An 18,964-nucleotide genomic window follows, 5' to 3' on the forward strand; every position below is an offset into this window, starting at 1 on the left:
TACAATACTGGGATGCCTGTGCGACTCCGGTGATCTAGAGTCTTGGATTGAATGCAAAATACCAAATTAAATTCTTTTGAATGAATACAAGTGTCGATTAAGGAGTAATGCTACACCAGAGAAATTTGATGTGGATGAAAAGTGGAGGATATGTACAACAATATTTTGAAGTTGAAAATTTTCAAATTTACTTTATTTTGTCAAAAAATACAGTTTTAGTAGAAGGTAATCTGAAAAAAAAATTAAGAGAAGCTGTCAATAACCATTGAGAATTTTCTTTAAAAAAGTGGAAAGTGCAAAAATCGCAAAACTGAATGAAACTCTCACACTTTTGTGTATGGTGATAATCAATGTTAAAAAAGTGAAAATTACTAGAACCATGCATCGTGTTTCCATGGCAACAGACCGTACCCACAGTTAAATCATGAGATGTTGAGTTTTTAATCTTTTCACAAATATTTCTAATAAAACAATTTCCCAGCAATGTACAGTGAATGGAAATTCAAGAAAGCACTTAGATTATTGTACTTGTGATTGAAAAAATGTGTATTTTCTTGCTTATTCTTAAAAATAAGTCATAAATTAAGGTAAAAAGGAGCATTTATGACTTCTTTTCAGACACTATTTTCTCTGAAACGCAGCAGGACTGACATTAATTGTACATGCCGTTTTTAAGACAGTTATTTATACTACCAATATAGTAAATAAAAACAATTAAACAATTTACCCTTTTTTGTAAAACCCCTCAAAACTCTACACTAGGGACTACTATTTTATACAATTATTACCTACCTTTATGTGAACTCTCTAGAATTAAAGGGAGAAATGAATGAATATCACTTTGCAGACAACATAAACAATTCTGAATGGTCAGTACGGAATTCATTTAACAGGAAACTTGAAAGGTGGGGTAGAGATTAGCCTATTTTTCTGTAAATTAAATTTGATATGTTAGTTAATAGCGAGCGCAGCGAGCCAGCGCGGAGCGCTGGCTCGTACTGCGAGCTCTAATGACTAGAGCGCGGGAAATAATCCGAGCTAAATCTCAACCTCTAACAAGAATTTTTTTTTGACGCCAATCCCAGAAGTCCTTCGTACAAAATGGCGGATGGTTCGATTCGTAAAATAAGAATAATAAAAATCTTTGAAGTATTACAAACCTTTCTTATTTGAAAGGAAAGGATGACAATCATATTCTTCCCCCTTTCTTTTTCTTTTTAAAAAAATATTGTCTAAAGAAATGTAAACAGTCACGTCACAACTACCAGGCTACGTCACAACACGCTCGTTGCATTACCCGCTGAACTGATTCCTACATTGGCGAGAAGAGCAAGACAGTAATCCTACGTATTGACAGTGAACCAGATCAGTTTTCCTTGTTTTCAATATAAATTTTTTGAAAATGTATTCAGATATGCTGCGCTCGCCCCAACGGTCACACCGTAATCATATTAGTGAAGTTAGAATCCATTTAATCATTTCAAATTCATACAAACTGTCCCAATGACAGATAGATCTAGTAAATTAATAGTAAACACCGGTAAATAAGATTCCACGTATGTCTAGTGTAGAACACTTGTTTCTCTTTATAAAAAAAACAAAGAATATCTAAATCATTTTCTACACTCAATCAGTATCAATGCTGACGTCACACTTTCACCTCATATTGCGTCATACTCAACATACATTGTGACGCACTTTTTGTGTATTCAAAGTATTTCATTCTCACTGAAATAATTTATTCTCTATCAAATGGTCAATGTAATTTCTCTTATAATGCAATTCATATTTCAAAATATTGTATACGTAACGATGTGGATTGTTGTTCTGATGAGAAGGGGGAAGGGGGGGGGGGGGTATTTTGTTGGTAGATCCTCTAACAAATATCCCATTCCTATATCATTACGGATCATGAATTTTTAAAAAGTGGATTCAACTTTTGCATTGAAAATTATGATTTTTTTTTTTTTTTTTTTTTTACCTCAGATTCATTCAGGATTAATTGTTCAAAGAAATAAACACAATCTTAGATGAACCCTCATGGATTTGCGCTGCTAATTATCTGCTGTTACCTACATGTTTTATTTTTGCCGGTCCGCTGCCGAAAGAAACCGACGCGGAACATTCAGATTCTTAAAATTAAATATCATAAATTCTATAAATATTTTATCCAAACCAAATCTAACACGTGGTTTTGAATCATGTGCGTGTACATAGGGATATGCATCTTTACGTATGGCACTCGGCCTACGTAACGTCAAATCTTTGTGACGTTATTTCTTTGTTCTCTTGAATTCATATGCCATAAGGACCTTTTGTCATGGGCGCAATCATATATAAAGTATAATATATATAAACCACAGCAATATGTGATTTAAAAAAAAATACACAGGTTCGTTAGTAGATAAAGATATATACAAGTTTAAATTAAATCCAAATGCAGTTTAGGTCAACTTATTAAATATGAAGGTCATTGGTTAATGTAACCTTGAGATTGCAGGACGAGGTCATTTACAAGGTCATAGAATTTAGCATGTCATTAGAAAGTAATTGATGCACCCAGAAGGCAAATGTTCTTGACCTAAATTAGATCATTAGCCTAGTAATTAAGATAGATTTTCGAAAATGTAGCTGAACATGAAAAAAATTGGTGTTTTTGGTAAGGTCAGTAACAAAAAAACTAAAAGTTGTTTAACTGATTTTATTTATTTGAATAAAAATCTAACATTTGTTATTTCTTTCTATATGAAAGACCTAGCATGATTGTGTTGCGTTTCTGAAAAAAGTTAGCTCAAAAATCTATTGTTTTATTGAATTTTAGACTGTATACAATGCAAGGTATGTTGGTTGCCATGGAAACCATTTTTTGCTTAGATATTTAAATTTCTTATTTCAACAAAATTTTATGTAAGCCTTTTTCATTTACCTTAAACTAAAAAAAATATGCATCTTATTATCTTAATTGTATTTATTTTGGACTTTAAAGAGGTATATTTCACTGTTTTTTCAAGGACTTTGTCCTTGTTACCATGGTAACAACAAAGTGGTCAATAACTCTGTGTTATTTGAGTTTAAGTGACTCACACATGCGTTTTGAATAATTTTATCAATAACGCTGAATAAAATTGTAGAATTTTTCAATAATTTTTTTGCACTTTCCAAAAAATTCTTAATGATTACTGACAGCTTCTCTTAAAACCCCTGCTGGACTCGAACCTGCGACCTACAGTTCAGCAGTCGGTATTCTTTTTTCTCTTTTATTGATAATCTTCATACAATATCCATATATACTTGATAATAATAGTAACTAAACACAAAATATTTAAAACATAAACATCAAAATATCATCTGTTTCTTTGACTAGAAGAGTTTTGTACAAGAATTTTTTGCAGAATATATCTTTCCTATTTTCAGCAAGACAAAGTTGATAATGATTATATGAAATATAATGTCTTAAATGTATTTGCATAAGCGAGATATATCAACCGTTTTGTTTTCTTTTAGAAATATTTGTCTCCGTCTAAATATGCTAAATCTACAGAGTGATATAAAAAAATTAATAAAAAATACATTGACATTTTTCGTTTCAGGTGGCAATATTAACATAAAGTTCAAATTATTATAAACTGAATTCTCACAATCCTTCAATAAATGTTCTAGATGATAGATGATGAAATTATCTTTAAAATCAGTCAGTTCTGTACATTTCAAAAATAGATGCAATATATCTTCACATTCATTTGAACATAAAGGACATAAATTAGAATCTACTTTTCCAGTTCTATATAATTTTCATAATTGAAAATTACGTTATGAAAAATTTTGAAATCCAACTCTAATATATCAGGTGGTTTACATGATTGTAACGACTTAATCGGTATTCTCATCTACTTAGCTACTCGCCTAGGTATTTAAATGGAAAAGGAAAAAACAAATATTGCTGATATCGATTTTTTCATCCATGTTTTTAAAGGAAGTCAGCCATTATGACGATGTAGAGTAATACCTTAAAGTGTAAAATGGAAGAGGGTCATGAACTCCACATGATTGGTAAGAATTATTACAAAAAGTGGATAATGTAAAGACACATTAAAAGGCTGCAAAAAATAAGGAATCGTCTTCCCACAAAGGTGAAATTAGTCAACACTATATACACCTAGGTGCTTATGGATGTGCCACTTGCAGGATGAACTAGATTGACAAGTATTTTGTACACATTACAGATTATCTGAGAAAACTCAAGGGGATAAAGTGGCCACTGAAGGTCAGCAAGAAAGAACCCTATCGAAGTATACTGGTATACAAGTTCGGAAAGATAATATGATGGTGGGCAGTGGTTGGGAATATATCGAGGATGGAAAACACGAAGATTTGTGTAACACTTTTTAGCATGCGATTCAGAAGGAAGACAACGGGACGATTCAAAAGATGAAACAACGTGATGGATAGTTTCTGACTAGTATCAACAGGATGGGGTTCAACTAAGATAGAGAGAGAGAGAGAGAGAGAGAGAGAGAGAGAGAGAGAGAGAGAGAATTGAATTAGGGCTCATCATCCACATCCACTATTTTGATTTCTGTCTCATTGCAACTGTACCCGCGGCAGGGATAGGTTATATTAGTCCAAGTTCATTTTATATAAGTCTTCGCTCTTTTCATTGCTTTGCATGTAGAAATGCACAATGAAGCACAATTATTGTTCCCAATTTGATGGAATCACCTAGATGCAGACGTATTAGAAAAAATGACAATGTCCCGCAATTTTGACATATAATGGCGAATTTAAACGCAGTTTATCTTTTAAAATATGTAACATAAGCGCTTGGGAAAACTTTCTATGCCATACATTTATCTTCGTAGTACAACGGTCTTGCTTGCGATGCTCATACGACGTTTAGAATAGGTAGTCGCAGTTCCTTTGCCAATTATCCGCCATTAGAAGTGAAAGTCACCGGTTTTTCACAAGACCTAAAGATTCGGGCTCCAGAGCGTCAAGAACCTCAATTTCTACACTGTACGATCTTGAGCTCGAGACAACAAAGAAAATACTCGAGTGTGCGAACTACAACAGGCACTGGACCTAAATGTTTCCTTTTTAATCTACAAAAAATATTTATTTCCCCCTTTTACAATCAGTAAGATATGTGTTGTCGAAAACTATTCCGTTTGGTTGCATATTCAAGCATCGAGTCGACCAATGTCAAACACGTTCACGGAGAAAAAAAGTAAAGGTGAGAAATAAAATTTGCCATTTTCTGATACCGTCTCGATGCTTCTAAATAGGGGATTTTTTCGAGTTCTTCCGTTCCGTGTATATTTTGAGTTTTAGAATCTACCTAAGTCATGTGATTTGGCGATTTTTAAGGCATGCCTTCTTCCGGTTTAGCTAACAATCAGAAAATTTCGTTCATTCAATTTACTCACTGGGTTTGATACCAAATTTAAGAACCAGTGTCATTGGTGTGTGGCAGAGGGATTTAATTCGGGTTTACGGAAAAGGGAAAACAGGCACGTAGCATCGTTTTTCAGGGAAGGGGTAGCTGGAGAAAATGTCTTAACAATATAAAATTCTTGACAAGAATAAATAAATATATTATAACAAACAAAACCTAACATGTTCTTTTGACTAGTATTCAAAATCTTTTACATGGAGGAGGGTTAAGTAGTGACATACGGTAATATATATATTTCACACCTTTAAAAATTCAAGGGGGGTTAAGGTGGTAGAAGCGTATCATATACTGGCTCAGAAATTATTGGAATCGTGGGGAGAACATATGGATTCACTTCATAAATTGCATTCGTATCATTCACTTTTGCTGGGGGGGGGGGGGGGGGGGGTGGGGGGGGGGGGGGGTGGGGGGGTTCTGTCACGAAATATATATTTATTTGTATATATAAATACTAGAAAATGATGGTTGTTAAAAGGGGGACCATTGATTCCCTCCCCCTCCCTGATTCTATGTGCATGCCTCGGAAGTACCGATATATCCATTATCTGATTTGTAATGCCTAAGTCGCTGTTCATTCCAAGGGTGCCCAATATTTGTAAAGATAAATCATGACATAATAACTTTCAATAGCAGGTATGTCTTGATTTTTTGACCCCATTTTTATTGATGATTTTCAACGATTAAATATTTTTTTTCTCTACCGATCAGCGATTGACTTCTGAGAGCTTGATATCAAAAACTTTGTATGTATAGATTACACCAACATTTTTAGACAGGATTTCCAAATTCATACCAGTCGCAAGCTTACATAGCCTTTGTAGGTTACTTTTACGGGAAAAGGAACAAGAAACACTCATCTAATAATAATAATGTGCGGCATTTATATAGCGCATTATATAATTTGTAATTACTCTAAGCGCTTTAACAATGTAAAATGTAAAACATGATAAGATTAATCAGAGCATAAAATATAACATCCAAATAAAATAAAACAATTTAAACATTACGAGTTCATGCGACAAACCAGCCTATACTTTAAAACAGAATGTATTACAAAATATGGTTATAAGATTTCATAAATAGATATGCTTTGAGGTTTGTCTTAAAACTTTTGACAGTGCCACACGAACGGATGTCTATCGGTAAACTGTTCCATAGTGTGGCAGCTGTTACATCAAACCTTCGATCTCCATAGGTATTTGTACGAACGCGGGGTTTTTCTAGCAATCGTGAATTGCATGAACGCAGAGATCGTTCTGGTTCGTACACAGTGATGAGGTCGCTGATATTGGCCGGTGCCAATCTGTTTAGTGCCTTGTATGTGTGTAGTAAAATTTCGTATTCAACACGGGAATCAACCGGAAGCCATTGCAAGGACACAAGCACCGGTGATATATAGTCATGCTTCCTGACCCGGGCAACAAGTCGAGCTGCTGAGTTTTGGATTGTCTGTAGCCTGCTCATATCTGTTTGGGGTAGCCCTTTAAATAGTGCATTTCCATAGTCTAAGCGTGATAACACAAGAGAACATACAAGTGTCTTGCAGGTGTCATCATTGATGAAAGAACGAATCCGTGCAATATTCCGTAGATGATAATAACAAGAACGAGAGATGGAACTAATATGATTTTTAAAAGAAAGTGCACTGTCGAAGAAAACACCAAGGTTTCGAACACAGTCCGAGTTGGAAATAATCTATAACAAAAATTTCTTAAATTCGATACCTGCATTGAATCAACGTCCATTTTAATAGGCTACAAACTTGTGTATTTACATGTACATTAACAACAATACACCGGAAATGACTATGCCTAAAAACTATGAAGTAATAGTGACTAAATGCAGAATAAACACGGACATGGAAGAACTCGAAAATCCCCCATTGTATCAACAAATCAATATACTGACCCGGTATACCCTCTATTGTCCCGTGAGGACCGTAGGCTGTATGCACACTTACATGTAGTATAGATAGCCCCAACCTTCACTTTGAATCATTAGTCTATTATTAAACAAGACGCCCAAGGGCCACATCGCTCACCTGAGTTACCTTGGCCCATATCTGAAGACTTTCCATGATGTATATTTGCATGTAAAACCTTAGTCCTGTAACGTTTTTGAGTTCTTTTTGATTCGGCTGCTCTACTTGAGCAATTAAGAATTAATCAATTTTCCCAATCACAAATTTAAATCAATAATATTTACATTTATTCTTTCTTTTTTCTAGAGCGCAAGCGCTTCCTATCAAACTTGTTTGTGTATTAACACTGCGGAAGCGCAGTGTCCACTAATAAATTTTTATTAGTCTCCCCAAGCCAACCAAACACAATACAAGCTTTCTTAACAGGTCTCGAAAGCCTTATTCAGGCACGTAAGACCTAGCTTAACTAATTACCTTGTGTTTCTACCTTCCTCTCTGGTCGACTTCAACACCAAGAATCTCCTCTCAGCGTGTTTGTCTTCTCTTATATACCCTTTTGTCACGTGACAAAAGACTTGGAGAACAATACGGGATAAAACACAGGAAGTCTTATCTCAAACACTCCAGAGAACCGAAAGGATTTACCGATTCCGATTACTTAAAAAGTACTTTCGCTTCATTACCCACGCCTCCAAGAAATGTGTCTCGCATTCCTCCGTAAAGAAAACTAAAGACATACAAGATATGTGCATGTTCATTATTTGCATCATACAATAGTCTTCCTGACTAAACACGTGTGCATTCGATAAACATTTAGAAATACTAATCCCTCTGCTTAGATTTACAATGCTATTTGTCTTAACTACAAATTTAATAACTAAAACCAAAGTTCGTCCTCATGGATCTCTACCACAGTCTTGCCATCCTTTTGATAAGTTTCCTGCACCCGATCCAAGCGCCTCCTCTTAGAAACTTCTGTCTGAGTGGCCTGTGTTACTTGTTCTAAGGGAAGAGTCTGGGTATATTTGTCCACTCCAACTGAATGGAGGGAAGTTTGAACGCTACAATCCTGGTCATCAGTCGACATAGCCGCTGATTTAGTCGATGAAGGAGCTGTATGTTCTTTCAGAGTCGTCATGGGGTGCTGAAATTTAGCAGGGGCAACAGGAATTACAGAACTTTTGCTTAACAACTTCCTGACTCTTGGAGTGTATATGGGAGCCGGTTTCGTTGGTTTTATCTGCGTCACTTTTGAAGAAGGAGGGGATGTCTCAGGCGCTAGTGCTTCACCAACAACATCTGAGAGATTCCCGGGATCCAACTGCTCCCAGTTGTCCTCACTCTTGCTGTCAACTTTAGCGAATCCACCATGGCGCGTTCTACAATGTCTGTCCATGTCGCTCTTCTTATTTGTAGCATAGTCACAATGACTGCATTCAAACCGTTTCTGCCTGCGTTTTCTCCCACACTCGAGCACATGTTTCTCCCATTCTGATTCTTCACTGATTCTCTGAGAACACACAGGGCAAAGGTGACCCTCTTTTCTTTTAGTGGTCTTGGTGTTTGCCATGATCTGCAAAAATTAAAAAAAAAATTCTGAGTACAAACGATTCTGATAAACCAAACAAAATAATGAACCTATGCTCTACACTAAACTGTGATGGTGTTGACAGCTTATAATTTGTATTCAACAATAAAGTCATCGTGCCATGCAGGTGCATTTCTAGTGCGCCTGGGCCTATCTAAAGCACAATCGCTTGACTTTTCACTGATATCATACTGTTCATTTTCTTCTACAAGACTTTATTGAATATCATCTTGCTCATCGTTTCGACCTTCTAAATTACCGATATCATTTTCTCGTTGAAGCGTCTGTGATTTACACTTCCGCATGCGATCACAATGAATAATTGTGCTTTTACTTTTTGTTCCGCATGCAACCTTATATAAAACATCAGACAATTTGTCTTCAACTAAGAAAGGTCCTCTCCAAAACGATGTTCACTTCGGAGAACAACCACTCTTTCTTGTAGGGAAAAATACATAAACTCTTTCTCCGGGTTTAAATGATGACCATGCTAGTTTGGTATCATGGTATCTTTTCTGGCGCTGCATTTCGCCTTGCATGTTTTCCCTGACCAATTTATGTGCTGACTCTAATCTTTCACGTAATACCCAAACCCACTGACTTGTTGGAATTTCTTTAATATCTGGAGGCATTTCATATATCAAATCTAATGGGGTAGTCGCTTCACGTCCCAACATCAGCATGTTTGGCGAGAAATTGGTAGTGTCATGTGCAGTAAAACGGTATGCCATAAGTATATATGGAAGATGCAAATCCCAGTCACGCTGGTTATCCTGTACGTAAGTGCTTAGCATAGAGAGCAATGTACGGTTAAAACGCTCTACCATTCCGTCTGATTTCGGGTGATAGGGTGTTGTACGGGTCTTTTTAATTCCAAGTAGCCTACACATCTCCAAAAAGAGCTTGCTCTCATATTGCCGGCCTTGGTCCGAATGAATAGTGAAGGGAATACCAAATCTGACAAATACCTGTTCTACCATAGTTCGGCATTCGGCAGAGCAAATGCCTCTGTCCACTTGGTGAAATAGTCTGACACCACCAAGATATGGCGATTTCCTCTATCAGTTTCAGGTAGCTCACAAAGTATATCTGTTGCAATCCTTTCCATTGGCATACCTGATCCAGTTATCTGCATCGGGGCCCTTTGTTTAGGATTCGGATGTTTACGCCTCGTACATTTGTCACAACCTGTAACATACTGGTAAACATCTTTCTGAAGTCCAGGACAATAATATCTTTGTCGTATTTTAGCTATAGTTTTGTTTACCCCCAAGTGTCCTGATGTCTGATTATCATGACACATTTCTAAGACGCGTCTTCGTTCTTGGTCAGGTATGATAGCTTGATGTGCTTCTTTGTTGGAAGGGAGCAGAGACCACTTGCGCATTAGCAGTCCGTTCGCTATAGTAAGTCTAGGAAACTGATTCCACAGAGACTTCACTACGTACCCATGCATAGAAATGTCGCTAAAACTTGGTCGCTTTCCTTTCTTAACCCATGTTTTTACAAGCTTAATGTCTCTACTCTGCTCTTGAGCCTCTTGAAGACTGAAATCCATTTTGTTACATTCTATCTCCGACGGCTGCAAAGTTCTGACCGCTGATTCAACTTTCGGCTCATCTTCCCATGAAGGATCAAGACCGCACTGAGCGCATGGTATTCTGCTCAAAGCATCCGCATTACCATGCCTTTTACCTGGTCTGTGTTCTATTTTCATATCGTAGGTACTAATTACTTCCAGCCACCTAGCCAACTGGCCCTCTGGATTTTTTAACCTTAACAGCCATCTTAATGACCCATGGTCCGTTCTAAGAAGAAACTGTTTACCATAAAGATAGTGACGGTAATGCTTAATAAAATGGACAACGGCCAAAAGTTCTTTCCGTGTCACACAATACCTCCTCTCAGACTTGGACAATGTATGGCTAGCATATGCTATAACACGTTCTTTACCGTCAATATTTTGAGATAATACCGCACCAATCGCTTCGTTGCTAGCGTCGGTATCCAAAATAAATTGCCTTGTAATATCGGGTAGGGCTAATACTGGCGCAGTTGTCAATTTATTGCGCAGCACTTCGAACGCTTCTTGTGCCTCTTCACTCTATAAAAACTTTCTTCCTTTTTCTGTAAGGCGATGCAGTGGTTTGGCAATTAAGGCAAAATTCTTAATAAAACGCCGGTAATAACTGCAAAGACCTAGAAAAGATCTTATTTCAGTCACAGTACTTGGAACTAGCCACTCAGATACAGCTTTCACTTTCTCTGGGTCGGTCGCAATACCATCTTTGGAAATGATATGTCCTAGATAGGATACCTTGGTAGCAAATAAATTACATTTCTTGGCCTTTAATGTTAGGCCGGCATGATGCAATCTCTGAAAAAACATGTTGTAGGTTTTTAAGCATATCTTCAAATGATTTTCCCACAACGATAATGTCATCAAGGTATACTAAACATTTATCCCACTGGAGTCCTGCAAGCACAGTTTCCATAAGTCTCTCAAACGTCGCAGGCGCACAGCATAAGCCAAAAGGCATTACCTTGAATTGGTACAACCCTTGTCGCGTTACAAATGCAGTTTTAGGCTTATCGTTCTCCTCCATACTAACCTGCCAGTAACCACTGTTAAGATCAAGCGTAGAAAACATCTTGTGTCCTGACAAATGGTCAAAGGCCTCATCAATTTTCGGAAGAGGATAAGCGTCCTTTGTGGTCACCTCATTTAATCGACGATAGTCTACACAAAAGCGCATTGTGCCGTCTTTCTTGCGTACAAGAACTACTGGCGATGCCCAAAGGCTGTTTGAAGGTTCTATCACACCCTTTTCGAGCATTTCCTTTACTTGTGCCTCTACCTCTTGAGATAAATGAATCGGAATTCGCCTAGGACATTGCTTGATAGGTTGTTTAACCTGATCCGTGTGTATCGTATGGCGCACCACATTTGTCTGCCCTAAATCATAATTAGATGTTGCAAACAAAAACTGATTTTTACGTAGAAAGTCCCCAACTTTTGTCACTTGATCGGGAGGAAGGTTGTCCTTACATCTGTCTAACAAATCTTTCAGATCACTTTGCAGGTCTTTAGTTACCTCCTGATAATAAGGTGTCGATTTTGGCTTCTCCTCAACTGCAGTCATTTTTCCAATCAGAGTTCCTCGAAAAATCTGTTGTACATTATCCGTGACGTTCATTAGACAAACTGGTATCTTATCGCTACCTTTAACGAGAGTACGTCCTACCAGTGCACGCCCTGTCTCAATAAATTTACGTTCTGGTTCCACTAAGTAATTTGCTCCTCCATAGTTATTATTTCCTGTAACCTTGGCAGAAATAATTAATTCACTTCTTGGTGGAATGCAAATGTCACTTGCTGCAGTGACTCTGTAACAACCTAATGTACCTTCCCAGGAAAATGCGCATTTTTCATTATCCATTCGCAGCGAGCTCTCTTGAAGATCTATCACCCCATTGTATTTCTTGAGAAAATGAAGTCCAATAATTCCGTCTACAGAAATATCTGCAACAACCGCATCAATAAATATATCTGCCTTACCAATCTTTAAAGAAAACGCTCCTTTGCCATAGTGAGACAGAACAGAACCACTAGCATTGAATATTCGCTGTGCACTCTCCTTCAGCTCAGGCCTTTTCTCCTGCAATCTATCATACAACCTCTTTGAAATAAGAGTAAGGGATGCTCCAGTGTCAATCAAGAGTTTTGCGATACTCCCATTCCCATTTCCCTGAATAAAGATACCTGCCTCCTCACATAAACTGCTTGCACCAACATTGCCATCTTTTATAGGTTTTCTCCTTCTTTTACGTTTGTTGCGAACCTGACATGCTCTTCCACCATCTGACTTTTCTACATGGCCCCGTCTATCCTTTTCTTTGTCTCTGCTCTTCAACTTTGGGCAATTCTTCCGTATGTGTCCTTCTTCCGAGCAGTAGTAACATTTTACACTGTTACGTTTGCGTTCTTTCTGAAAAGGGTTTCTGCTAAATCTTGCATTTGTCTTAACCTGTCTCTCCAAATTATCTATTTTACTCTGCATTTCCTGCATCATCGCTTTTAAATCTACAGAATTTGCAGCTGGAGTTGGCGCCTGTCCGTAAGTATCGAATGCGCGCATGTGGCTCTTTTTTTCTGTTTTGTAGTAGGCATCAAGTTCTACTGCTAAGCGTATAGCCTCATTAAGATTCTGTGGTCGACTCTGTTTTATGCGCAGTCTCATATCAGAATCTATCAATCCATCAATAAAAGCCTCCTTACCCAGAGTTTCTCTTACTTCTGCTGGTGCAGATGGATATGCCAAATAAGTTAATCTACGCACAGCTTGGCCTAGCTCAGATAATGTTTCTGATGCCCGTTGACGCCTTTCTTTTAGCTGCACACGGTACAACTCAGTTTGATTAGGTGGGGCAAATCTCTCTTCAAGCGCTTTCACTAACAGGTCATATTGTTGTCCTGTTTCTGACGAAACGTTTCCTAATATCCCTTGTGCAGCTCCGCGCAGTGACACTGCTAGGTACAACCCCTTTTCTTTAGAATTCCAATTATTGATAGCCGCGCACGCATCAAAATGGGATTTATAATCTAGCCAAGAATGAGTCCCATCAAAAGTTGCAGGCTTAATGTTACACCTGGCTGTAGTCTTATCTTTTTCTTCCTTTTCTTTAACCACGATGTTTCCTATCTGTCGAGGAAATGCACTATCTATCCTCGTGATTACCTTATTCCTGTTGGAATTTTCATGTCGACTGTGCGCACTCGCTGGTGTTTGATACAGCGCATCTGCCGGTGTTTGATGGCGCGCATCCGCCGGTGTTGATGCAGCGCATCCGCGCATGTAAGATCCATCGGCATCGGTGGCTGTGCATAATGCTTTAAAGCAGTTTCTGAAAATTGCGCATTTAACGAAGGCATTGGAGTTGTATACTTGTTTTGCGATCCCGCTTTCCTCTGAGTTACTCCATCATCATTGATATTAAACGCTGGGCTATCAGACTGGCTCGTGCCTAGCAAAACTACCGTATCCTCAGCAGCTGGCGATCGCGAATGGTCGTACTCGGCGCTTGCGCTTGCCATTGTCTCAATACCCGAATCGCGCACTCTATTATTCGTAACTGGAGTTGACTGTTTTTCTATTTCTAAGCACAGTTGTTCGCAACTCCTTTCAAGAAAAGAAATTTCCTCATCTATCATCCTATCCATAACAACTGAATATATATAAAAAAAATTCAAAATTTCAATCAAATATTAATTCGCCGAATCCCAACGCTGCCACCAAATTTTATGTAACGTTTTTGAGTTCCTTTTGATTCGGCTGCTCTACTTGAGCAATTAAGAATTAATCAATTTTCCCAATCACAAATTTAAATCAATAATATTTACATTTATTCTTTCTTTTCTCTAGAGCGCAAGCGCTTCCTATCAAACTTGTCTGTGTATTAACACTGCGGAAGCGCAGTGTCCACTAATAAAATTTTATTAGTCTCCCCAAGCCAACCAAACACAATACAAGCTTTCTTAACAGGTCTCGAAAGCCTTATTCAGGCACGTAAGACCTAGCTTAACTAATTACCTTTTGTTTCTACCTTCCTCTCTGGTCAACTTCAACACCAAGAATCTCCTCTCAGCGTGTTTGTCTCCTGTGATATACCCTTTTGTCACGTGACAAAAGACTTGGAGAACAATACGGGATAAAACACAGGAAGTCTTATCTCAAACACTCCAGAGAACCGAAAGGATTTACCGATTCCGATTACTTAAAAAGTACTTCCGCTTCAGTCCGTATTGTGGCCCCAACCTACCCCTGGAGGTCATGATTTTTACAAACTTGAATCTGTACTATGTCAGAAAGATTTCATGTAAATCTCAGCTCCTCTGGCCCATTGGTTCTTAAGAGGATGATTTTTAAAGGTGTTTTTCTATTTATTCCCAATTTCCCATGTCAAACTTTGATTCCCTATTGTGGCCCCAATCTACCCCCGGGGACCATGATTTGAACAAACTTGAATGTGCACTATGTCAGGAAGCTTTCATGTAAATCTCAGCTCTTCTGGCTCATTGGTTCTTGAGAAGATTTTTAAAGATTTTCCCTATGTATTTCTATGTCAAACTTTGATTCCCTATTGTGGCCCCAATCTACCCCCGGGGGCCATGATTTGAACAAACTTGAATCTGCACTATGTCAGGAAGCTTTCATGTAAATTCTTTTTTGGTGATCTAGCATCTTAGTGATGCTAGATCTTTCAGCAGCTTTTGATGTTATAGACCATCAAATTTTCATTAAGCGACTGCAGGTATCATTTGGTATTACTGGTGCAGCACTTACATGGATCAAATCTTACTTAACTGGTCGTAGTCAGAAAGTGGTTGTAGGAACTGCAAAGTTTAAGGACTTTATGCTTCCATAAGGAGTGCCCCAAGGGTCAGTTCTGGGACCAAGACTTTATGCAATGTTTGCAAAACCGATTGGTGAAATCTGCCGCAGACATCATATCATGTATCATTGCTATGCTGACGATACCCAGGCATACTTAGTTTTTAGACCTACAGATACATGGAATGCTATCTCATCGCGGCTACAGGGATGCTTAGCAGATATAAAATCTTGGATGAATGTCAACCTGCTGAAATTAAACGAAGAAAAAACTGAATTTATAGTGTTTACTTCGAAACATTCAAACGTTTCACCATCTTTTCAACTGTCTGTTGGAAATACCATTATTTCCAACTTGGACTGTGTTCGAAACCTTGGTGTTTTCTTCGACAGTGCACTTTCTTTTAAAAATCATATTAGTTCCATCTCTCGTTCTTGTTATTATCATCGACGGAATATTGCACGGATTCGTTCTTTCATCAATGATGACGCCTGCAAGACATTTGTATGTTTTCTTGTGTTATCACGCTTAGACTATGGAAATGCACTATTTAAAAGGCTACCCCAAACAGATCTGAGCAGGCTACAGACAATCCAAAACTCAGCAGCTCGACTTGTTGCCCGGGTCAGGAAGCATGACCATATATCACCGGTGCTTGTGTCCTTGCACTGGCTTCCGCTTGATCCCCGTGTTGAATACAAGATTTTACTACACACATACAAGGCACTAAACGGATTGGGACCGGCCTATATCAGCGACCTCATCACTGTGTATGAACCAGAACGATCTCTGCGTTCATGCAATTCACGATTGCTAGAAAAAACCCGCGTTCGTACAAAGACCCATGGAGATCGAAGGTTTGATGTAACAGCTGCCACACTATGGAACAGTTTACCGATAGACATCCGTTCGTGTGGCACTGTCAAACGTTTTAAGACAAACCTCAAAACATATCTTTTTATGAAATCTTATAACCATATTTTGTAATATATTCTGTTTTAAAGTATAGGCTGGTTTGTCGCATGGACTCGTAATGTTTAAATTGTTTTATTTTATTGGATGTTAAATTTTATTCTCTGATTAATCTTATCATGTTTTACATTTTACATTGTTAAAGAGCTTAGAGTAATTACAAATTATATAATGCGCTATGTAAATGCCGCACATTATTATTATCATTATTAAATCACAGCTCTTCTGGCTCATTGGCTGTTGAAAAGAAGATTTTTAAAGCTTTTCCCTATATATTTTTATGTAATATTTTGATCCCCTATTGTGGCCCCAATCTACCAACGGGGACCATGATTTGAACAAACTTGAATCTGCTCTATGTCAGGAAGCTTTCATGTAAATCTCAGCTCCTCTGGCCCAGTGGTTCTTGAGAAGAAGATTTCTAAATGACCCCATCCTATTTCTGCATTTTTTGTGATTATCTCCCCTTTGAAGGGGGCATGGCCCTTCATGTGAATAAATTGAAAGCCCTTTACCCAAGGATGCTTTTGGCCACGTTTGGTTATAATTGGCCCAGTGGAAATTCTTGAGAAGAAGATAAAAATGTGAAAAGATTACAACGACGCCAACGCCGACGACAACAACGACGCCGACAGACAACGGACAAATTTTGATCAGAAAAGCTCACTTGAGCCTTCGGCTCAGGTGAGCTAAAAAGAGGAGGTAAACTCCTGATGTTATTCGGAAAATTCGGGTGTTTTCTTTTGTCTTTTGGTGGAACTTTGAAATTGTGTATAAGAAGACCATGTGTGATTGTTTTCACAATTTAAATCAGATTATTACGTATATCTGATCAGTTGCAAAAGTTGCAAAAGTTTTGCCAGAAGCAGTATGTTGGGGAAGCAGGAGACCTACATTATACGGAGCCACAGATCCACCATATAAATAAAGAAAACCAGGGAGTCAGTTGGGAACTATCTTCGCCAGCATAGGGTTCACGATCCTAAGTGGAGTGGATTGTAAACCCTAGGCTATCAAAGATGGTTGGGAACATGCCAACTTTGATGGCCATAGATGAAAGTATATGGCGGCTTTTGTCATTGATCACGACTCTAGGCGGTTTGATGCAGAGAGGAAATGCAGGGAGAAGTTCTGGATGCATAGGCAGTCATTTTACCTTGGTGGTTTGAAAAAGCTTTAATCAGTGACTAATAGTATGGATGAATCTTTCAACGTGATATTAACTTCAGCCGTTTTCCAGGATCTTTTAGGCGTTCTCTGTATGTACCCAGTATCCTTGTGCATTATTGTTCATCCGGCGCATGGGGATAGTCAGAGAAAAAAGATGTACAAACAAGAGACCAATGGGCCTTAACAGTCACGCGATTGATTGATTGAATATTGTTTAATGTCCCTCTTGAGAATATTTCACTCATATGGAGACGTCACCACTGCCGGTGAAGGGCTGCAAAATTTAGGCCTATGCTCGGCGCTTATGGCCTTTGAGCAGGAAGGGATCTTTATCGTGTCACACCTGCCGTGACACGGGATCTCAGTTTTTGCGGTCTCATCCAAGGACCGCCCCATTTAGTCGCCTTCTACGACAAGCAAGGGGTACTGAGGGCCTATTCTAACCCGGATCCCCACGGGATGTTTATGTGTCGATCTGCATATACATGTATGTATTAGGTAAAATAGTCTGTCTTCATAAATCATTGTCAAATATTGATGCGAAATGATAATACAAATCCTCTGTTAAATACCGAAACACCATGTAAATCAAAAATAAACCCTTGTATGTATCGTTTCGTGTCTTTTCAAACATACAGATTCCCGATAAATTACGAGACTTAGAGACAGTACCGATGTAAAGACTTGTAAATGAATTGGCTAGTACTGTTCCTATTGATCCATCTCTTGAATTTAAGATTGGACGAATTGGGCTTATGTTTTGTTAGGTCTAGGTACCGCTTTGCTTATTGGGATAACAATTGTTATTTATCGTCGTTGTAAGAAGCATTAGTCAGGTAAAATTAGGCGGAGAAATAAAAAAGTCAAACGGAGGGGAAGAACTTCAACTGGTGACTATAAAGACGTAGGTTGTGCATTTTTACTGCGATGCATGCTACCGTCACCAACCAATGAAACAACAAAGGAAGTATTTTATTGTTTAAATGAAATAATCTAATTCAAATCCAGTGAGGGAGGAGTGTAGCACATTTGACGCTACCATATTTAAGACACTAGTGTATACAGATACGTATTATGGTTACTTTGTACATTCCTAGAAAGGACATGTGTGAATAAGGCATACTAGTCCTTATATGTCCTTCAGAACCTCTTTGGTTCCCTGATACTTGTTAATCTAGTGACCTCTCTTTATGAGAAATGGAAATTGCATTTGTGTTAAAACGACCTCTCTTTATGTATGGTGTCATTTATTAACCTCTTAATTACATAACTAAAACAATCTTAATATGCATAGTACATGTAAATGAAGAATTTATGCTCATATCTGAGGAGACTAATCTTTAAAATCCATAATCAGACTATCTATGATACCTCGAGATTGATACACGGAAGAACATTTATATTGTGAAATGAAATCTATAATGGACGTTAAATAACAACATTGAGAAACCAAAACTGCATTGGACAT

At 38.0% G+C, this 18,964-nt stretch overlaps 1 protein-coding gene across 2 annotated transcripts in view; it reads right to left on the reverse strand.

Annotated features, from left to right (window-relative positions):
• LOC125681625 (uncharacterized) overlaps positions 1-18,964 on the reverse strand; it is a 192,704-nt gene that overhangs the window by 125,358 nt on the left and 48,382 nt on the right. The gene's annotated exons all lie outside the window — the stretch shown is intronic.

The sequence above is a fragment of the Ostrea edulis genome, chromosome 2 (genome assembly GCF_947568905.1).
Source record: "Ostrea edulis chromosome 2, xbOstEdul1.1, whole genome shotgun sequence".
Lineage (NCBI taxonomy): Eukaryota > Metazoa > Mollusca > Bivalvia > Ostreida > Ostreidae > Ostrea > Ostrea edulis.